At 54.8% G+C, this 21,382-nt stretch overlaps 1 protein-coding gene and 1 long non-coding RNA gene across 3 annotated transcripts in view; one reads left to right on the top strand and one right to left on the bottom strand.

Moving 5' to 3' along the window:
- The window catches only part of SDK2 (sidekick cell adhesion molecule 2), a 348,454-nt gene that overhangs the window by 279,462 nt on the left and 47,610 nt on the right, over positions 1-21,382 (bottom strand). The window lies entirely within an intron of this gene.
- LOC132343127 (uncharacterized) lies at positions 606-3,323 on the top strand. The gene is made up of 2 exons (XR_009491817.1): positions 606-1,696; positions 2,815-3,323. It is a non-coding gene; the product is annotated as an uncharacterized lncRNA (long non-coding RNA).

The raw sequence follows: 21,382 nt of genomic DNA, 5'->3' as shown, positions 1-21,382 counted from the left end.
TGCCCTCCAGCCTGCGGAGGGCCTCCCCACGGCCAGGTGGGTGGACCCAGCAGGATGAGCAGGTAAGGTGAGCCCCTCCCCCATCTTTCTGTTCACACCTTCCCGTCCTAACAGGTGCAGGGCCCTAAATGTCTGCAGTCCAGGGTCATGGAACCACAGAGACCTCGTCCAGACAGGACACAAGAGAGGGCGAGACAGCCCAAAGCCTTTAGTCCCCAGAGTGCGGACATCACTGGTCGCTGTGGCCACTTTACAGCATCTGGTCTTGACCTTGGGTCAGCACGCAGGGTTGGGGGTCCTCTAAGCTGTCGCGCAGCGGGGAGGTGGGTCTCTGCCCCAAAGTCCGGCCCCAGCCTTGCCCGGAACGAATGCAACCTGGAAAAGAGTGCTCGGGCTCCAGACCCACAGGGAGCCAAGTTCAAACCCAGGCGTGATCGAACGGCTCGGCCCTGAGAGCTTTGGCATCCTAGTCTGTGAGATGCAGGCCCTTCTTGCCATTGCTGTTTAATCTCTCAGGTGTGTCTGACTCTCTGTGACCCCATGGACTGTGGCCCGCCAGGCTCCTCTGTCCACGGGATTCTCCAGGCAACAATACTGAGTGGGTTGCCATTCCCTTCTCCAGGGGATCTTCCTGACCCAGGGATGGAACCCATGACTCTTGGCGTTGGCAGGTGGATTCTTTACCACTGCGCCACCTGGGAAGCCCGTCCCTTCTAGTACCACTGCCTTAAACCAGGAGAAGAAACTGCAGTCAGGAGTCATTAAAATTTTAATAACCAGGAATACAAGGTTCCGCTTGGCTGGGACGACATCTGGGCTGTGGGAATGAAGCAGGGCTGGGTGTACTAGCCGCTGAGACTGTGCCTGGCGTCCACCTTCCAGCGGCTAGAACACAGAATGTTCCAGAGATGTTGAGCGCTATTTCTTCAATATTTAAAATCTCGCACGATGATGGAGGATCTGGGCCCCGCCTACAGGGTGACGGGAAAGCTGGCTGAAATTTCGGATGTTCATACCCTGCCTGGTGCAGATCAGCTGCTCCAGAAATGCCAGCTTCCTGCCCTTCCCTTGGGTCTGACTCAGGAGCATCAGGCTCCCCTCCCAGGAGACGGGCCAGCTCTCTCCTGCCAGCGAGAAAGGAGCTGGGACACCCTTGGGGGTCAGGAAGCAGGGAGCGTGGGATGATGCCAACAGGCCTGGCTGGCGGCCTGCTGGACACCAGGGCCCCCGCTCCCCCGCAGGTACAGGAAGGGGGGAGACACCCCGCCCTGTTCCTACTCACCCTGCCCAGGCTTTGGGGGATCTGGCGAGTGCCCCGCCCCAGACACTCACAACTTGGGCATTTCTAGCTGTGCCAGGGGTGGGGCTGGGGCAGCTATTTTGGGTCTGGAAAGAGAGCTGTGGTGGGCGTGCGAAGAGGCAATGACAGGGTTGGCAGTGCCAGGCCCCCTCCTCTGGCCTCTGTCCACTCACCCCACCCACCCCTGCGTGTAGTCAGCCCATGGGACTGCCTCTCCCAGATCAGGGAGGGGGAGGAGGAAGAGGAGACATCAGCCCAGGGTCTGGGAGGTCCCCAAATGGTGAGGTGGCCGCAGAAAAGCACCCAAGAAGACACGTTTCCTGGGCTGCTTCAGAGCAGAAGCAGCGGCGTCCTTCTTCAGGCTGCACTGTGTGGTTGTCACCACGGACCCCAGAGGTACATGTTACAGGGCTCATTTGGGGGTGTGCATGATCACTGTGTCAGGGGGACTGTCTTCCTGTATGTGGCTCAGGGGTGGCCCCTGCCCCAGCCTCCAGTGGCTAAAAGGCTGGACAAGGAGCAAGTGGCCCCAGAGGGCTCCCTGGGGACTGTTGAGACCCTCCTGCCCCCCCTCCCCCAACAGCTGGCTTCCCCTAGAATGAGCCTCTGCTCGCAAGGACTCTGTTTCAGGGCCAGGATCAAGGTGAGAAGAGCGAGGCGTTGGGGCAAAATTTAAAGGAAGGGTGGCAAAAATCTGAGTCATCAAAATAAATATTTTAATGTAACGTTTTAAAAAATACAAATTAATGTAAGACATTCTACGATGAACAAAACAGCAAGATGTTAAATAAAGTCAGGCTCTGAGGGCACTGGCGCTGGGGGAGGCGGTGCGGTGAAAGGGCAGGGGCAGATTTGGTCTTCTGGGAACATTCTGATATTTTATTCATCATGTGACTTTCGCATTAATTTGGATTTTTAAAAAATACTGCATTAAAACGTTATTTATCTCGATGACTGAATGTCTTGGGCACCCATTCAATTTTGTACTTGAGGCCAGAGCCTCACTCATTTGATCCTTGTTCCGGTCTTCCTCTGTTCGCTTTTCGTATCCAATTAGCCTGCCTCTCCCCCCCCCACCCCCCGCTTCCCCTATAAGAATTAGGGCAGGTGGAAATACGGGAGAATGACAGCCATACGCGTTCTGAATGGAGCATGAGGTCAGACGCTTCTCAAAGGAGAAAGAAGAGCTGGGGGGCGGGGGTGGGAGCCAGGCAGGTGGGAGAGGAGGGGGTGGAGGCTGTTCTGGTGTCTGTCCAGAATGATGCATGAGGGCTGGGGAGACAAGGGGTGAGTCATGGGGTTTGGGGACAGTCAGAAAGAGCAGGGAGAGGGAGACAGAACCTGGGCATGGAGGAGGCGGTAAGGAAGAAAGAGAAATGTCACCAAGACGTACTGAGCATTTTATCACGTGCAAAGGACTGATGTGTCCATGTTCTATACTCTTTACCACACGCTCATGCCTCCACCCTAAACATCCTGAGGAGGTGGGCTGACTTACTGTCCCCATTTTACAGATGTGCAAGTTGAGGCACACAGACGCTCTGGAGCCCATAGCACCCCGCTGAAGCTGGAGTACCACCTCAGGCAGTCTAGCTGGAACCTCAGTGCTCTCACTATTTCCCGGGGTGGCGGGTCGACGGCCCCGCCCATGTCCTCAGACCACTGCTGGCAGGGAACCTTGGGCAGGCACCCACCACACCCAGGAGATGCGTGCCTTGCGGGGAAGGCTGGACTGAGACAGAACCAGCGATGGATAACTTCGCTTCAAATCTGAGATGCGCTCTCCCAGAAGTCACAGGCAAATCTAATTTTTATAAATCATGTCCTATCTCGAATACCTTAGGGGAATCCATAACTTTAAAAAACCTGTCTGTGTTCCTTTATAATTGCTGCCTAATAGAACTCTCAGTTTGAAATGCCATGAGCAACTCTGCAGGGCAACAGGACTCCAAAAGGGGCTCTTCAGGTGTACGTACCGTCTTGGGGGGAAGGGAATAAATAAAATCCTACTTTACATGCCCTAGCTGAGTTTATTTCCTTCTGCTTTCTTACAGTAAATCTTTTGGTAACTCTTTTTTACAGCTACCCTGTTTTCTATTTTCCTGTCAATTCCAGACCAATTTCTGGAATTTGCTTAGACTTGCACCAACATAGCAGCCAGTAGCCTCCTGAAGCTGTGGAAATATTAACTTGTCACTGAAATGACATAACATTTTTTAATTGACGTACAGTTGTTTTATAATGTGTTAATTTCTTGTGTACAGCAAAGTGATTCAGTTATACATACAGATGCATTCTTTTTTTAAAATTTTTTCTGCTATGGTTTATTATAGAATATACAGTTATTCTGTATATTATACAGTACATATGGGAGAAAGCAATGGCACCCCACTCCAGTACTCTTGCCTGGAAAATCCCATGGACGGAGGAGCCTGGTGGGCTGCACTCCATGGGGTCGATAAGAGTCAGACACGACTAAGCGACTTCACTTTCACTTTTCACTGTCATACATTGGAGGAGGAAACGGCAACCCACTCCAGTGTTCTTGCCTGGAGAATCCCAGGGACAGCAGGGCCTGGTGGGCTGCCGTCTATGGGGTCGCACAGAGTCGGACACGACTGAAGTGACTTAGCAGCAGCAGTGACTTAGCAGTAGCAGCGTACAGTATATATATATGTCACATATTTTATATATATACAGTATATATATAATGACTGTATATATAGTTATTCTGTGTATTATAGAATATACAGAACATATATATATTCTATATATAGAATATACAGTTCCCTGTGCTACACAGTAGGAGCAGGTTGTTTATTAAAATGAAATAAAATTTAAAATTTAGTCTCTCAGTCACACTGGCCACATGTGGCTGGCAGCTGCCACGTTGGGCTGTGCAGAATATAGCACATTCCTATCACCATAGGAAGCTTGACTGGACAGGGCTGGCTTGCAGCACGGAGTCTGTCTTCCCTCCCTCTGTTTCTGGCCACTCCACGCAGCATGTGGGATCCCAGTACCTGGACCAGGGATTGAACCTGTGCCTCCTGCACTGTAACCGGTGGTCCTCCTGCTCCGGACTACCCAGGAAAGTCCAAAGTCCCCCTTCTCTTAAAGCGAGGCTCTTCTGCATCCTGTCCTTGAGCTGAGCCTCTGGGATGTTCAGCTATACGTGATGAACGGCTGGTGTGACTAATGTCGCTGAGTGGGTGCAGGCGTGACCAGGATCAACGCCTGCTGCCCTCCCGTGCGGCCTTGTGAGACCAAACGGCTGGCTCTGGGGCTGCTGGTGAAGACCGCAGACCAACCTCCCTCCAGCAGACGACAAGCGTAAACAAGTGTCTGAAGGCCCTGGAGAGCAGCCAAAAGCCGGCGACAAGGAGGGGAGTCAATACTTGGAAGACAGGAGTGGCATTTGAGTGACTTTTCCATGGGGCTCTGTCGATGGTGGACTCCAGCCTCTGCCAAGGGGGACAACGAAAATCCAGATGAAGTGGAAGTGTCAGTTGGTCAGTTGTGTCCGACTCTCTGCGACCCCATGGACTGTAGCCCACCAGACTCCCCTGTCCATGGGACTCTCCAGGCAAGAATACTGGAGTGGGGAGCCATTCCCTTCTCCAGGAGATCTTCCCAACCCAGGTCTCCTCCGAACCTGGGTCTCCTGCATTGGCAGGAGGATTCTTTACTGTCAGAGCCACCAGGGAAGCCAGACAGAAAACCTGAAATCTTACTGACTTAAAGAGCCAGAGAACAGAGTTTGGAGGGACTGCGAATAGTTGGAATGTGAGGGTGGGAATCCCAGAAGGGAGAGTCAGTGGAAGCAGACTCAAATCCTGTGTATAAACTCTTCCCAAAGCATTGGCCAACCTGTGAAATATCCAAGCATGGGCCACTCTAAGCAGCTCAACAAAGGTGGCTGCTACTGCTGCTGCTAAGTCGCTTCAGTCGTGTCCGACTCTGTGCGACCCCATAGACGGCAGCCCACCAGGCTCCCCCATCCCTGGGATTCTCCAGGCAAGAACACTGGAGTGGGTTGCCATTTCCTTCTCCAATGCATGAAAGTGAAAAGGGAAAGTGAAGTCTCTCAGTTGTGTCCAACTCTTTGCGACCCCATGGATTGCAGCCTACCAGGCTCCTCCATCCCTGGGATTTTCCAGGCAAGAATACTGGAGTGGGGTGCCATCGCCTTCTCTGCAACAAAGGTTAGAAGAACTGAAAAGAGATTTCTGCTACTGGCCACCACATGGGAGAAAAAGTTTGGAGTTTGAGTCCAGCCAAATTAGACATTTTCATTTGCTGTTAATCAATGCGCTTGAGGGTAACATAACAAAATCCAAAGTCTTTACAACACGTCATTCACAATGTCCAGGATATGGCCCAAACTTCCAGGCACACACACACACACACAAACCCAGAAAAATGTGATCCTTACATAATAGAAATCAATACAGAGTGTTTTAAAACAGCTATTCTAACTGTCCTTAAGGACATAAAGGAAAATATACCTGTAATGAATGTCCAAATGGGGAATCTCAGTGGAGAAATAAAAACTATTAAAGAGAATCAAATAAAAATTCTTGAATTGAAAAATACAAGATCTGAAATTAAAAGTTGATTGAATAGGCTTAACACTTCATTAACAAGAACAGAAGAAAGAGTCGGTGAATGTGAAGATGGATCAGTAGAAAATACCCAACCTGAAGAACAGACTGAAAAAAAAAACCTAAAACCAAAAGAACAAAACTCCAAACCTAGGGCCTCAGGGACTGTATCTAAGCACCTGACATCTATATAAATGGAGCCCTAGAAAGAGAGGAGAGAAAATACGGGCAGAAAAAGTCTTTGACGAAATAGAGGCGGCTGCTGCTGCTGCTGCTGCTAAGTCGATTCAGTCGTGTCCGACTCTGTGCGACCCCAGAGATGGCAGCCCACTAGGCTCCCCGGTCCCTGGGATTCTCCAGGCAAGAACACTGGAGTGGGTTCCATTTCCTGCTCTAATGCATGAAAGTGAAAAGTGAAAGTGAAGTCACTCAGTCGTGTCTGACTCCTAGCGACCTCATGGAGTACAGCCTACCAGGCTCCTCCGTCCATGGGATTTTCCAGGCAAGAGTACTGGAGTGGGGTGCCATTGCCTTCTCCAAATAGAGGCTGAGTACCTCCCAATTTGGGGAAAGAGAAATTGCAGATTCAAGGCGGTCAATCAAGGAGGACAGATACAAAGGGCAGTAGCCATTAACCCAATGACCCAAAGAAGAAGTGACCATCACCCCTGATTTACCTTAAAACCAATGGGCAGTAGGGTCCGTCTGTCTGCGGGCTTCGTGTACACTGTGATAGACAACATGGTAATATCCTGTCCTCTCTAGACAGCGCAACAAAGGGGCTGAGGCTGCAAAAGCTCCGTGCTTTTGCACACGTTTTCCTAATTGACATTCAACAATTGTCTCCTGAAGAGCCAGGAACTCTCGTCTCCATTTTGATTTTTTTATTCATTAAAAAACTGGAAATTGGCACTAAGGTTCAGAGATGCTGAACGACTCACCTACGATCACACGGTAAGGGGCAGGGCCAGGGCTGGACGCCCAGCTCCAAAGCCCATTTTCTTTCCTCTGTGAAAAGTGAGATGGTGGGATGGCATCATTGACTCACTGGACATGAGTCTGAGCAAACTCCGGGAGCTGGTGAAGGACAGGGAAGCCTGGCGTGCTGCAGTCCATGGGTTGCAAAAAGTCAGACACGTCTGAGCGACGGAACAACATCAATGATGAAAGTGTTAGTTGCTCAGTCGTGTCCGACTCTTTGCGACCCCATGGACTATAGCCCGCCAGGCTCCTCTGTCCATGGGATTTCCCGGGCAAGAATACTGGAGTGGGTAGCTTTATATTCACATGTGTTAACCCTGGCTGCACACTGGATTCTCACATGTAGGGAGCTTTTAGAAACAATCTCCGCAGCAGATGAATCGATCAGAAACAGCAGGCACTGGGTCCAGACGTTGGAAATTTTGAAATCATCCCTCCAGGTGATTTTCAGGTGTGGCCTGGGTTGAGAAACACTGTGGCTGTTTGCTGCAGTCTGGAAAATTCCAGGCAGAGGAAGAGGACTGGGTCAAGCTGGCTCACACAGGCGGGCAGTGAGAACCCTCGTCAAGGCCCTCGGGACAAAGGTCCAAGCCCCAGCACTGTGAGTTTATAACCCTCCACCTCTCATCTTTCTCCTGGACTTCTAGGAAGTGCAGAGCTGTCCCCCGCTCTCGGATCCACAAGATACGGGGGTGATAAAACTGTCGGAGGAGCTTCTCCGCAGCAGGGCTTGAGTTACCGGAGGCTGCAGCAACGGACGCAGGACACTTACTCTGGGTGAGGAACGAGCAGTGAGACCTCAGAGCCCTAACTCTCCCAGGCTCTGCCGGGGGAAGGCAGAGAGTCGGACAGCCTGCATTACTCTCCCGGAGCCCTGGGAGCTGCCTGGTGGTCCTGGGGAGACAGCGAGCCTGCGCTGAGCAAGGCGGACGCAGGACAAACGCCCCCGGGTTTGCTCTGCCACGTCCCCTTCCGGTCCCTGTGGCCTCTCACGCCGCTGCCTCCTAAACCCAGCCCGGCCTCAGGACCCTGCTCGAACCCACTCCGCACTCAGCCCAGCGTCCACGGGACCCATCACTGGCTGTTTCCCCAAAGCCCAGCACAGAGCAGAGGCCCCACAGATCGTTTCTGAGAGCTTGTGAGGGCGAGTGAGGCTGGCCCCCGCTGCCGACTGGCTCGGTCTGCCACCTGACACGAGGTTAGCCAAAACAGGCCAACCGCCACCACCAAAGCAAAATGGAAACAAGACCGGAAGACGCCCTGAGCATCCCTTTTATAATGGTGGTGATGCTGATGAGATGCTGATGCTGGTGGCGACGCTGGTGGCGATGCAGGCGCCGCGCTCCACTGACTGCCAGCTCCACCCACCACTGCCCCACTGCTTCCTCGAGCCACCCTGCCAAGGGGGCTGCTTTAACCCCACCTTACAGACGGGAAGACTGAGGCTCAGAGACTGAACACCGCTTGCCGTGGCACAACTGAGACCAGAGCCAGGCCCGTCTCTGATGCGGGAGCCCTGAGGGGCGGCCCTGCTCTCCCACTCCAGTGTCCCCTCAACCCTCGATGAACGGAATCAAGTTGAGTCCCCAAAGGCCCCCCTGACCAGGTCTAGGCCTCCAACAGTGTAGCCAACCGCAATGCCCTGTGTCCACTTCGGGGTTCCCACTCTGGGGAGCTCGCTGCTCCGAGCTAGCTCACAGCCTGGGGTCAAGGTGGCTACTGTGGTCCCCAGGGGCCGTCCATACTCAGGCAGCTGGCGGCCCACCCAGGTCCGCTCCTGGCTTATTGATCTGGGCCTGAGGGGGAGCAGGCAGGAGCCCAGCCCTGCGGCCTGACGGGCACTCCCAATGGCCTGTGTCTAATGACCGCAGAAAGCCATTACAGCCCACTTAGCTGTAAACAGCTCTCCACGGCACTCATTAGGGCCACTGAGATGCAGCGAGAGCCCTCCCCCTGCAGCATGAGGGGGTGTGTGCCAAGCTAGCAGGGGCTGAGCCTCCTTCTTACTGGAAACGCTGCTTCCCGCCCAGCCCGGCTTCCAGGAAAGGTGAACCCAGCTGGGTCCTGGCCAGCGGCCCTGCCCTCTGCGACCAGGGTCCCCCACGTCAGCGGCCCTGTCATCCCCGGCGCAGCAGGAATCAGGCTTTCCATGCCCCGGGGCTGGCCTGACATTCAACCTGAAGGCCAGCCAGCCTGCCAGATCCCCCGGGATCTGCCTGGTGCCCTGGCAGTGCTGACTGGGGCGGTCCCCACACACATGCCCTCCTGTCTATGGTGGGGACATCCCACCTGTCATTAGAAAGGATGGGCACTTCTGGGACCTAAACTTCAGGCAAGTGAGACCCCAGGTGCTTGGACCAGATACCCTCAAATCAGAGCTTTCAAACCATCTCAGCCTCGATCCTAATAAAATCACGTAAGGGTCCCAACAGATAGAGCAATGCGCAGATGCCCTCATCCAAACACGGGTGAGGGTGGGGGTCCAAGCCTGTCTGTGTTTCTCTCCCCCCACTCCCCACCCTGATCTATCTGCCACCTGCCACGATGGCTGAAGCACCTCTGAATTCTGGGGTCCTCGGGACATGATTTAATAACCTTTGACCCAGCCTGGGGGCTTCTCTGGTGGCTCAGAGGTAAAGAGCACCCCTGCAGGAGATGCAGGAGACTCGGGTTTGATCCCTGAGTCGCGAAGATCTCCTGGAGTAGGAAATGGCAACCCACTCCAGTATTTCTTGCCTGGGAAATCCCATGGACAGAGGAGCCTGGCGGACTGCAGTCCATGGAGTCACAAAGAGTCGGACACGACTGAGCACGCACGCATGCACGCTTACAGAGGTAATGAAGGCAAAATGAAATCATATGAGTGGGCTCTAGTCCAGTACAACTGGTGCCTTACAAGAAGAGAAGGTTAGGCCACAGACCCGCACAGAGGGAAGACCACGTGAAGACTTGGGGAGAAGACGGTGGACTGCAAACCTTGGACAAAGGCCTTGGAAGAAATCAGCCCTGCCGACACCTTGATCTTGGACATCCAGCCTCCAGAGCCCGAGACAGTAACTGTCTGTTGTTAAGCTGCCCAGTGGATGGCTCTTTGTTACTGCTGCCCGAGCAGCCGTCCCTGACCGTCAGGGTGGGTCCTCCTTTCTCTAACCCTCCATCTCATCCCATGGTTCTCCTTCTTGGCGCACACAGACTTACCACCATCAGACATTCCTCTCCGCTGGACCACAGAGTCCGTTTCTCCCATCGCTCGGCCTAGGACACGGTCTGCCCTCTGTGCTGAAATCTGTTGCACCCACTCCCGGGTGCCAGCGCCCTTCTTGGGTGTGGCCCAGCACCCTGTCCCGTACCCGGAGCAGGGAACCACGTGCTGTCCCCTCCCCGGCGGGGTCAGTCTTCCTGCCCCCAACTGCACCTGCTTCTCTGTGACACAGTGGGTCGCACCAAACCAGGGCCAGCTTTGCACGCGTGAGGCCCAGGCGGCCTTTGAGTCCTGTGCTCCGAAGAGGCCATGCCGGGATTCATGCTCTGTGGTCGCCGTCTTAAAATTCTCAATAATTGTGTCTTTGAACTTGTGTTTTGTAAGTATGGATCGTTCTTGATTTACATTGGAGGTCACCATGAGTTGAAAATGCATTTACGACACCTAATGAACATCACAGCTGAGCCTCACCAACCTTGACTGTGCTCTGAACACTTAACATTAGCCTACAGTTGCACAAGATCACTTAACTCAAGCCTGTTTTATAATAATGTGTCGAATATCTCAGGTCATCGACTGACTGTTGAAACTGAGGCACAGAACAGTGAAGCTATCTGGGTACAGAATGGTTGTACGTGTATTCATTTTTGACTCGCGTGATAGCGGGGCTGCCTGGGAGCTGTGATCACGGCCGCTGCCCAACATCACGAGAGAGGATGGGACCATATAGCGCCAGCTGGGAAAAGATCAACGTTCAAACCCTGCCGTACAGGTTCTGATGACCGTGTATCATTTTCGTGCCATCAACCAAAGTCGAAACGCTAAGCTGAGCCATCGTAAGTCCGAGACCCTCTGCGTTGGGAAAATAGCCTGCGCAGGTGAGCAGAAGAGAGACATGCAGAAGACAGGAAAGAGTTGGAGCTTCAGTAGCTATATCAGCACTTTTTAACCTAGTTTTGAAACAAGGGCCACTTTTTCATTCTGGCCAGCGTCTTGCAAACTATACAGCTAGTCCTACCGCAGATTTAGGAAAAACTCCTCAGCCCCCAGGGCATCTCCCTTGAAGTGCTAGTAAGGCGAGACTGTGCTCTTAAGGATTTCTCGCCTCCCCGAGGGGACCTGCATGCATTCCTACACCTGCGACCACCTGAGCTGATCCTTGAAGTGCTAGTAAGGCGAGACTGTGCTCTTAAGGATTTCTCGCCTCCCCGAGGGGACCTGCATGCATTCCTACACCTGCGACCACCTGAGCTGATCCTTGAAGTGCTAGTAAGGGGAGACTGTGCTCTTAAGGATTTCTCGCCTCCCCGAGGGGACCTGCATGCATTCCTATACCTGCGACCACCTGAGCTGATCCTGGTCTGTGATTCAAACGCCGCCTGCCAAGCTCAGCTCTGAGAATCCGCTTTCCTGTGCTGTCCAGCAGGTCCTTGTCGGTTCTCCATTTTAAACATAGCCGTGTGCACACGTCCATGCCAAACTCCCTAACTCTCCCTTCCTCCCATCCTTCCCCTTGGCCGCCGTAAGTCCATTTTCTTAGTCTGTGAGTCTGTTTTGGCCACCTGCCCTCCTGAAGAGGGGCACCCCCAGAGTGCTGGCCTGGTCAGATGCCCCTCCTCGTCTCTCACAGGAAAACCGCCTTCCCAGCCTGGCTCCAGCCTGACTCAGGACCTCTGGGACTGGGCTGAGGCTGGAAGCTGGGGTGAGAGGGTTGTGTTATTGGGGATATTTTGGGGATTGCACGGCTCACACTCTGAACCCTGACCCGGGGCTCCAATGGGTAGGGTGGGGACAGCCCCTCCTCTATACGACCCAGCATCTCACTTCCAGCTGATCGCTTGGGAGAGGGGAGAAACAAAGCAGAAAGTGGGGCTCAAGGCACGAGCGTTTGGGGGTGTGTGCTGGGCTGGCAGGAGCGTGTTGCCTTCTTTTTTCACGCTGGCAACAGCTGGCGCTGCCTCTCAGAGCCTCTGGCTGTGACAATTACCAAAATGTTTACTATGTGTCACTATTAATAATGCAGAAGCTCCGCCAGCCTCCCTTTCAGAGAAAGAGAGCGACGCGAGAGTGGGGCCAGGCTCCTGGCAAGAGTCCCGCTGCCCTGCCCGCTCACCCCTGACCCTGCCTGGGCACCCCCCACTTCTCCTGCTCAGCCGGCCTCTCCCAACCAGAACAGGGCTCTCTCCCCACCTGGGTATCCCCCTGGCCCTTTGGATGCAGGCTTTAGAGCTACTCACCCAGGAAGTCTTCCAGAAGATTCCACCCCCCACCCTCCACAGCATTGCACTCTCGCCTCCGTGTATAGAAGTGAGTGTGAGGGAGGCTCGTGTCTCACCATCCTGCCCCCTTCCCCACCAGCTCTGTGAGCACCTTAAGGCTGAGACCTTCTCTTCCGCCGGTCCCTCAGGCATGGCAAGCTCCTGCCCATTTGCCCCAGGAGCTCTACCCAGGCCACCTCCTCCCCCAGCAAATCCATCCCTCACCTCTTTGCCTAGTAACTCCTACACATCTTTTGGGGATCAGCTTAAATGTCCCCTCCTCCAGGAAGCCCTCCTGGACACCCAGATCACAGATCCCCCCTTTGAGTATTTTTTACAGATTCTTGTAACTTGATCAATCACTATGAAACTAAATAATTTCATCTAACATTGTCTTATCCTCTAGACTGTATGCTCCCTGAGAGCAAACTGGTTTTTGCCCCTGGCTGTGTTCTCAGCATAAAGTAGTCACTTAATGAATGAATGATCGCCCAAGGACCAGCCCTGATTCTTGCAGCCTTTGTAACAGGCAGAATCACTGGTGCTGCAGGCTTCCCTCCAGCTCGAGGGAACACTTTGGGCTGCCAGTGAGTGCTGGGGGTCTGATATGGGGGTTAGGTACACCTTCTTTTGGAACGTACCTGCACCTCTGTGAGGCACCCCATCCCCATCATAAGACACAGCTCCCCGAAGCTGAGCAGGGAGGGCTCTGGATAATAGACACCCTCCCCCATCCCAGCAAGTCACTGTTCCCTGGACCTCAAAGGCCTGGGGGAAAGTCAGAAGCGACCCCCTGGGCGGGATGTCCTGGTTGTGCTAACAGTCCCCAGCCCTCACACCTGCCCACAAACGAGTTCCTGGGGGTAGAGGGTGAGAGCGTCCCTGCCCATCCACAGCTCCATCCAGGACTCTGCCCTCAGCTCGGAGTCCGGGAGGATGAATAGGCATGCGGGGGTAGGGCGGCGGGGGAGGGTGAGTGCCAGGCTCCCCCACAGCCACTGTGCCAGCCTGCCAGCCACCGGGGGTCTGTCTCCTAAACGCAGATTCTGACTTCGAACAACAAGATGCCGGGGACACAGTCTCCCTGGATGGCCAGATGGGCAGAGGCGGCTTGAGCTGGAGGGAAGCCCAGTGGCTCCCCAAGCACACCAACCCCTACTGCCTATGTCCTGCACACCGGCCAGCCTGCAGAGCTGGGCACTGGGACGCAGCCTCACCCAGGTTCTCCCAGCTCCAGGACAGGGGAAGGGGTAGCCGGGGACCCTGGTGAGGGTGTGGATGGCGGCAGGGGGCAGCAGGGCGTGACCAGTAGCTTTATTCAGTATCATCTTTTCCAAAGAGTCCTGTGTTCTCAGGAGAAAAGGGAAGACCTCTGCAGACCTGAATATCCAGCTGTGGACCTGCCCACCTTCCCCCCCAAAAAAGGATGATGGCCAATGTCCAGGAGGCACCACGCCACCTGTCCTGCCCTGCCTCCCTCCTCCTGTTGCTGACCTGCAGAGCGAGCTGGGGCACAACATGAGTCCTTCTGAGCCTTGAGCTCCTCCGTCTAAAATAAGAGGGGCGCTGGACCTAGAGACTGTCACACTGAGTGCCGTCAAAGAAGGAGAAATGTCACACGACATCCTTAAATGTGGAACCTGAAACGAAACGGTACAAGTGAACTCGCAAAACGGAGGCTCACGGACTTCACGAAAGACTTACGGCTGCCTGGACACACTGCTATATTTAAAATGGATAACGAATGCGGAACTACCGCACAGCTCTGGGAACTCTGCTCAGTGTTCTGTGACAGTCTGGATGGCAGGGGAGTCTGGGGGAGAATGGAGACGCGTATATATACGGCTGAGTCCCTTTGCTGTCCACCTGAAACTGTCACAACATGGTAAGTCAGCTCTGCCCGCGTGCTGGCTAAGTCTCTTCAGTCGTGTCTGACTCTTTGTGACCCCATGGACTATAGGCCACCAGGCTCCTCTGTCCATGGGATTCTCCAGGCAAGAATACTACAGTGGGTAGCCATTCCCTTCTCCAGGGAATCTTTCCATCTCAGGGATTGAACCCAGGTCCCCTGCATTGAAGGCAGAGTCTTTACCATCTGAGCCAGCAGGGAAGCCCTAATCAGCTATAACCCAATACAAAATAAAAAGTTAAAAAATATATATATTTTGTATTAACATGCTCCTCTGGAGGGGCATACTCCTCTACCGACGGGGTCTCCCAGCTCTGACTTTTCAGGCGTCCTTCGTCCCCTCTGACTCCCTCCATCCGAGGGGCTTCCCTGGCCCTCCTGCCATCCCAGCTCAGCCCAGCGGTCTCCAGCACAGAAGAGGAGAAGGTGATTTATAAGAGAAGGGCCAAAGGTCTCAGAGCCTGTTGATCTGTTACAGGTGACGGATGCTGGCTGCTGCTCCTCTGTCCTTGTGGCTGATTAGAAAGCGTCTCTGGTGGAGGATTAAAGGGGGGCAGGATCAAAGGGAGCAGAGGAGGATCCGGCACAGCCAGAGAGCTCGCCGCACGGCCAGGAAGTCCACCCTCCGCTCAGGTGGTCCTGCTCTCCATCATGGGGGAGGCAGGGAGCTGTGACCCAACGCTGGCTTCTCTCCATCACACTGCCTGGCACCAGTCCACCGAGTCTGCAAAGCCACCGGGCAAGGAGGGTGGTGCTGTTCCTGTCGGAGACGTGAAGAATGGGAAGCTCAGAGAGGTCATGTAACTTGCCCAAGACCACACAGCTATAGACAGAGCCAGGACTGGGATGTAGATTTAGAATGAATCTGTCTCCCAGGCGGTGCACTTCCTGCCGTGGTTTCCAGGGTCCAGGGTGATTCCGTGTAAAGGGCACAGGAATCAGGAGCTCGTTCAAGCCAGCCTTCCACCCCAACAACCGCCATCAATAAGCTGTGTGACCTTGGAGAACTTGTGGTCTCTTCTGGGGCCTCAGTTTTACTCTCTGTAAAGTGGATGGTACAGAGCTTCTCAACAAACGTGACTAGGGATCACTGGTGGGTAGGGGGGGTGGTGATTAAAATACAGATTCCTGGCTGCACCTCCAAATATTCTGATTCTTGGTCAGGACTGGATGCTGCTGATGCTGGTGGTCTGTGGACCATGCTCGGAGCAGGTATTTGCTCGTGGGTTCCTTTCAGATCTCAAAATGCATGACTGTTAGAAGCCTGGGGATGAGCAGAGGGCAAAGCGGAATCCCAGCGATCAGGGCTTCTGTGGACTGGACTGTGGACTGTTACTCGCTCAGTCGTGTCCGACTCTTTGCGACCCTACGGACTGTAGCCCGCCTGGCTTCTCTGTCCATGGAACTCTCCAGGCAAGAATACTGGAGTGGGTTGCCTTTCCCTTCTCCAGAGGAACTTCCCAACCCAGGGATCGGACCCTGGTCTCCTGCCTCGCAGGCAGATTCTTTACCGTTTGAGCCACAGGGAAGTCGTGATCAGGGCTTGCTCCGGACCACACCTCCTAATTCCCACCAACCCTGCAGAGAGTGTGTTGGCTACATCCTGTGGAGTTCTTCTCCTAACAGCTCCCACCCTCCACCAGGCCTGGCCTCTCGCTCTACTCAGAACCCACCCACCTCCTGTCCACGGGGAGCGCCCCCACCCCACGGGGAGCCCCCCCACTCCATCTGCTACACCCTGAACACAGGGCTCAGTGCCGGCCGACAGCGGGCAGCAGCGATGAGAAGGGGCTCCAGAGCCATCTGTGCACTGGAGTGTGGAAACGTGGCTCCAACCCTTGGGAGCTGTGTGACCCTGGGAAAGTTACTAGACCTCTCCAGTCCCGGTTTCCCTGTCTCTAAAACAAGAATAAGCCTGGAACAACGTATAGGATAACACCGTCCACAGTCAAGGCTCACACGCACGTTGGACCCACACAGCCTCACAGGTGTAGCTGTATGTATACCAGATACTCCTGGAAAGGTACAAGAAACGGGCAGCTGCATCTTCAGCAGGAAGTTAGGTCAACGGCAGAGAGAGAAGACAATGGTCCCCAAACACCTTTTTGGAGTGTTTGCGTTTCTTCTTGCATGCTCGTAGTATTCTTCCGAAAACGACCGTCTCCCGAGCTCACCGGACTACGGTTCGGTGATCACAGGCGGGCTTGAGCGTGATGCCCGCTGTATGCTGAGTGCTCGGCTCGCTGCCTCGCGTCCTCCACGCCCTTCCTCCGCCTTCTCCCTTTCCGGCCGCCTGGCTCTCCCGGGGCCCCCCTGCTGGTCTCCTGAACCAGAGTGCTTCTCTTCCTCCTGCTGCCCCTTTTATATATTTATATTCCCTTCAAAAGGCAGGCGGGCATGTTTGGACCAATCCATCCACATCACTCACTCTGCTCCGTTGGCCCCCTCTGTCCACCCTTCTCCCCCTCGCTGAGACCAGCAGCATAAATTCCTTCTGGCTATTAATTAAAAGCAGCGTCTTCCTTGGAGTGAGTGTACTTGCCGTAAATTAATAGCGGCCTTCTTAATCAAATCTTATCTCCTCCTCGAGCCATAAACACACGGAGCTAGAGTTGGTATCTCTGGGCACCCAGCTGTGAAATTTAATTTCTGATGCTTCAGTAGACGTCGTGGGGTGGGTGGGTACCTATCTGGGGTGGGGGGGGCAGCCCCACCTTGAGTCCTGGCAGCAGGCCCCAGGCCAACCAACTGGGTATACTGAACCACCTCCACGGATGTTCAGAGGCGGAGCGCGCCTGCTTCCTAAAACCTGATGGTGCAGAAGTTTAATCGTTGTGATTATAATCCCTGGCATTCATATAGCTTATATTTTCATACATTTTCATCCCATCTGATTCCCATGACAGCTCTAGGAGGGAATGGGCTGGGAGTGTGAACCTCATTTCAGAGACAAAAAATGAAGTCGAACACGTTTTTCAGAGTCGGATCTGGATGGAACATTTGCTCTGCCGCGGTTTGGCTGCCACTCTGACCCTCCGGCTCTTCATCGCTTCAGGGGGATCTGTCCCGTGGCTTTAATGTGAAAATGGGATAAGATGTCACATTAAATAGTCTGGTACAGCTCCTGGTAGGGGCCACACAGGGCAAAGATCTTTTTTGGGGGGCGGGGCAGCACTGCACAGAATACAGGATCCCTGACCAGGGATCAAACCCCCATTTCCTGCAGCGGAAGCATGGAGTCTTGACCACTGGACCACCAGGGAAGTCCCAGAAGCATCTTCTACTAACTGACCCCTCCCAAGATCAAACATCCAGCCACAAACGGAAGCGCAGACCCTGACTCGAATTCTACACCCTTGGAATCCCATCTTGCAACTCTGGAGTCCGGGGTCACCGGCCTGGGTCCCTGAGCAGATTCCACTCAGCCCGCTTCCTCCTCCCGGCCAGCCGGATGCTCCCCCCACACCATGTGAGTCCAGCAGCCACAGGCCAGAGACAGAGTCAGGAGCTGCCCGGACGTGACCATGGACGGGCCAAGACAGAGCCTGGACGGAAGACGCCCCTGCCAGCCCCGCGGCTGCTGCCGAGAGGCTCTGAGCGGCCCCCACCCAGGGCGGCCCCTTGGCACCGGCCCCTCCACGGGTCACTCTGGCATCACCACTCTGCTGAGCCGCTGCGCGTCCGGCGATGGCCCTTGGGCCGTGGGAAGCCTGGTGGCCATCTCAGTGCATTGTCTCTGTCACCCTCCAGGCTCTCACGTCATCCTGGCTCGGGTTCATTCACCGACCCAGACGGGGCTCCACGGCCACTGCTGAGCTGCTCACTCATTCAGAGCCAAATGTCGCCGTCTCTCCAGGCTTCTCTGGCCCTTCAGGAAATGAGTCTTTCTGTCTGGGTCCAAGTGGCCCCACCCTCGGCTCCTGGGCAAACAGCCCGCTCCAGGCTTCCCTGGAGCTGGCTCTCGGAATTTCCCTGAATTAGTTGCTCCTGGCCTAAAGCGTGCAGCCCTTCTTTCAAAGTTTTCTCACTGCCTTTGAGCTTGTTATAATTGTTTGAGTTTTGCTAGAATCTACACATTTGTTCCAGATTCTTGACATCCACAGGGCGGCACCTCTGCAGGAAATTCCGCTCCTGTCCCCTCTCTTCTCAGTCCCATGCTCACTGACCCCAGCATCTCTAAAGCCTGACCGTCTTAGAGTACGCTTACGCGGTAGTTCCCAAAGTGGGGCTCCCTGGCACAGCCAAAGCAGCAGCACCTGGGAACCTGTTAGAAGGGCAGCTTGTGGGGACCCCCCAAACCCCAGGAATCAGCACCTCTGGGGGTGACACCACGCAGTCTGTCTCTGAGCCAGCCGTCCAGGAGAGTCCGATGCATTCTTAAGTTAGAGAATGTTCTAGGGCAGCAGTTCTCACCCAGGGGGGATGCAACCCCCCGCACCGTGATGGCAGGGCAGAGGTCTGGAGACATTTTTGCTTGTTACAGCGGGAATCTAGCGCGTGCAGTCCAAGGATGCTCCTAAACCTCCTATACCGTACAAGACAGCTCCGCTCCCTCACGACACTGAACGAGCCGGTCCAACGTGCCGAGGTGTTGAGGCTGAGAAAGCTTGCTCCTGACCCATTCGGGCCAGGATGACCCTGAGATTCACACCTGAGAAGAGGGAGAAGGCACCACAGTGCCCCTCGGACTTCCCAAGGTCCAGGATGGCACAACCCCAGGGCGGACTCCTAAAACACGGGACCCCTCTTCTGCACTGCAGGTGCACGCGAAGCCCCTTCACTCCCACAGCAGCCCTGGGAGAGGGGACCTCTCCCAGTGACCCATTTTACAGACGGGGAACCCGCGGCACACCGAGGCCCAAGGTCTCACAGCTAGTGCCCCGTGGGGAGGGAAATTCAGAGCAGCCAAAGCCAGAGTCGGCTTCCTTGCCACCAAGGCACCCACGGCTCCCTAAGTGGAGATGTTCACTTGTTACTCAACGATCTATTTAAGCAAGAGAGAACTGCAGGCACCGCAACCACTCACTCAATCTGTCCAGGAGCAGTTATTTAGTGCCGACGACACGCTTGTCTAGCGGCTGGCGGCTTTATGGTGGGACTCTGTATTTCTAGGCCACCAGAAATGGACACTCCAGCCGGGAGAGATTAGGATTAGCACACTCGAATGCACACATGCACACACTCCTAGAGGATAAGGCAGCATCTCTTTTGAGGTGCAGAGTTGTAGGTGCTCGGTGCATTTAAAGACAGAACAGAAATGAGGGAGGCCCCGAGGGAGAGCTGAGCCTGGAGGTGAGGCTCAGATTTGTGGAACTGGGGAAGAGAGGCCAGCGAAACAGGAGGAGCACAGGGCGATGAACGGGGCCTTGAAACAGACAGAGGTCATGCCTACCACTCACTGGTGGTGTGGGCAAGTCCTTTCTTCCTCAAGCCTCAGTTTCCTAATCTAGGAAGTGGGGGCATTGCCACCTGCCACACAGCAAAGGGTGGGGATGAAACAGGGAGTCATGGAATAGCTCTGTTCGTGGTGCTGCTCCTACATCAGCCCTGAAAGTGTGAGTCGCTCAGTCACGTCCAACCCTGTGTGACCCTGTGCACTGCAGCCCACCGTCAGCCCTGACACAGAGTTAATTTCTGTCTGGTCACCGGAGACTGGAACCTCACTGGCCTGGGGTGTCTGGGCCGTAATGGAGCCGTCCCCAGCCGGCAGGGCAGAGCAGCTGGTTCGCTCTGAGCAGCCCTGCAGAGCCAGTGCGGCTGCAGGTGTCACAGAGGTGCTAAGTGCCATTAGCACCTAATTATGTCTGTGTCCTTGCTCTTGTAATCAGGTGAACTCAATAGGGGCTGGAAAGGGGGCAGCCTTAAAGAGGAAGCAGCCAGCTACTGGCCGCAAATGTCTGCAAACATGTTCGCTCCTCTCTGGAATGTGGCCTCTTCCAAACATCCAGGGGCCCTGGGGGGAGCCAAGTGCATAGACAGGATGCTGCCAATTACAGACTCTCGAAAGTGGGGGCCACCCAGCATCTTGGCTCCACAGGCAACAGGGAAGCAATGGGTCCTTTGAGAAAGGGAGGGCATTTGACGAAAGCGGACATTTAGCAAGACCGCTGAGACAGCTGTCCTCGGGATGGATGGAGAGGAAAGGCCAGATCAGAGGGGTCGGCTTGGAGGCTCTTAGTGGAATCCAGGCATGAGCGGCTGTGGGAGGCTGCCAGGGATGTGTGAGAATGGACAGCCTGGCAAGTGATACCCCCATCCCAGCATCCGCTTCCCGGGTTGGAGAAGATGCCCCAAGGCCGGCGGGTCCCACAAGACACATGCCAGGGATTCAACATCCCCGTCTGTGGTAGAGAACGGCTCACTCTGCCCTTTCAGGCTCTGGACTGTTAGACCTGGAATTCTCAACAGTCCAAAGCTTCAGAAAATAAGGATCTAAAAATCTCAGGGGCCAGAGGCCTGGCCAAATCTGCCCTTCCCCCGCCTGCTCACCTTGCTAGGTGATTCCTTGCCTGCTAGCAGCTGGTTCTGACTGCTCCTGATCTGGGGGTCACAACCAGAGGGCAGGCAGGGGTCCTCTAAGGTCAGGAGAGTCCGCAGGGGAGACAGAGCCGGGCCTTCTTGGCACGCAGCTGTGTCTCTGGGTTAACAGGACACCCAGTGAAATGCTAGGCCCTGGACTGGTAGAGCTGGGGTTTCCAACAGTCTACACCTGCAGGAGGGACTTCCCTGGTGATCCAGGGGTTAGGACTCTGGGCTTCCACTGCAGGGAGCGCAAGTTCGATCCCTGGTCGGGGAACTAAGATCCCACGTGCAGCATGGTGCGTCCAAAAGAAAAAGTGAAAGAAACTCGCAGCAAATGTAGCATATTCACTCGGACTGACGCTTGGGACAGACTTACACTAAGAGATGGGTCCTTGTTTGTCTGAGACGTACATTTACCTGGGCATCCTGTATCACAGCCGGTAGGCTCTGCACCTGGAGATACCGGGTGTGCAGGACCTAGACGGGGAAGGCAGCACTGACCGCCTGGGGCCCCACCCGCCCTCCACACGGCTGAGGCCGCTCACCTGTGGCACGGGGGCAGAGCGGAGGACTGCGACCACACGGCCGTCAGGAACGCTTGCGGGT

Source organism: Bos taurus, chromosome 19, assembly GCF_002263795.3.
Source record: "Bos taurus isolate L1 Dominette 01449 registration number 42190680 breed Hereford chromosome 19, ARS-UCD2.0, whole genome shotgun sequence".
Lineage (NCBI taxonomy): Eukaryota > Metazoa > Chordata > Mammalia > Artiodactyla > Bovidae > Bos > Bos taurus.
The sequence above is the reverse complement of the archived record's forward strand: the minus strand, read 5'-3'. Positions and strand labels throughout refer to the sequence as shown.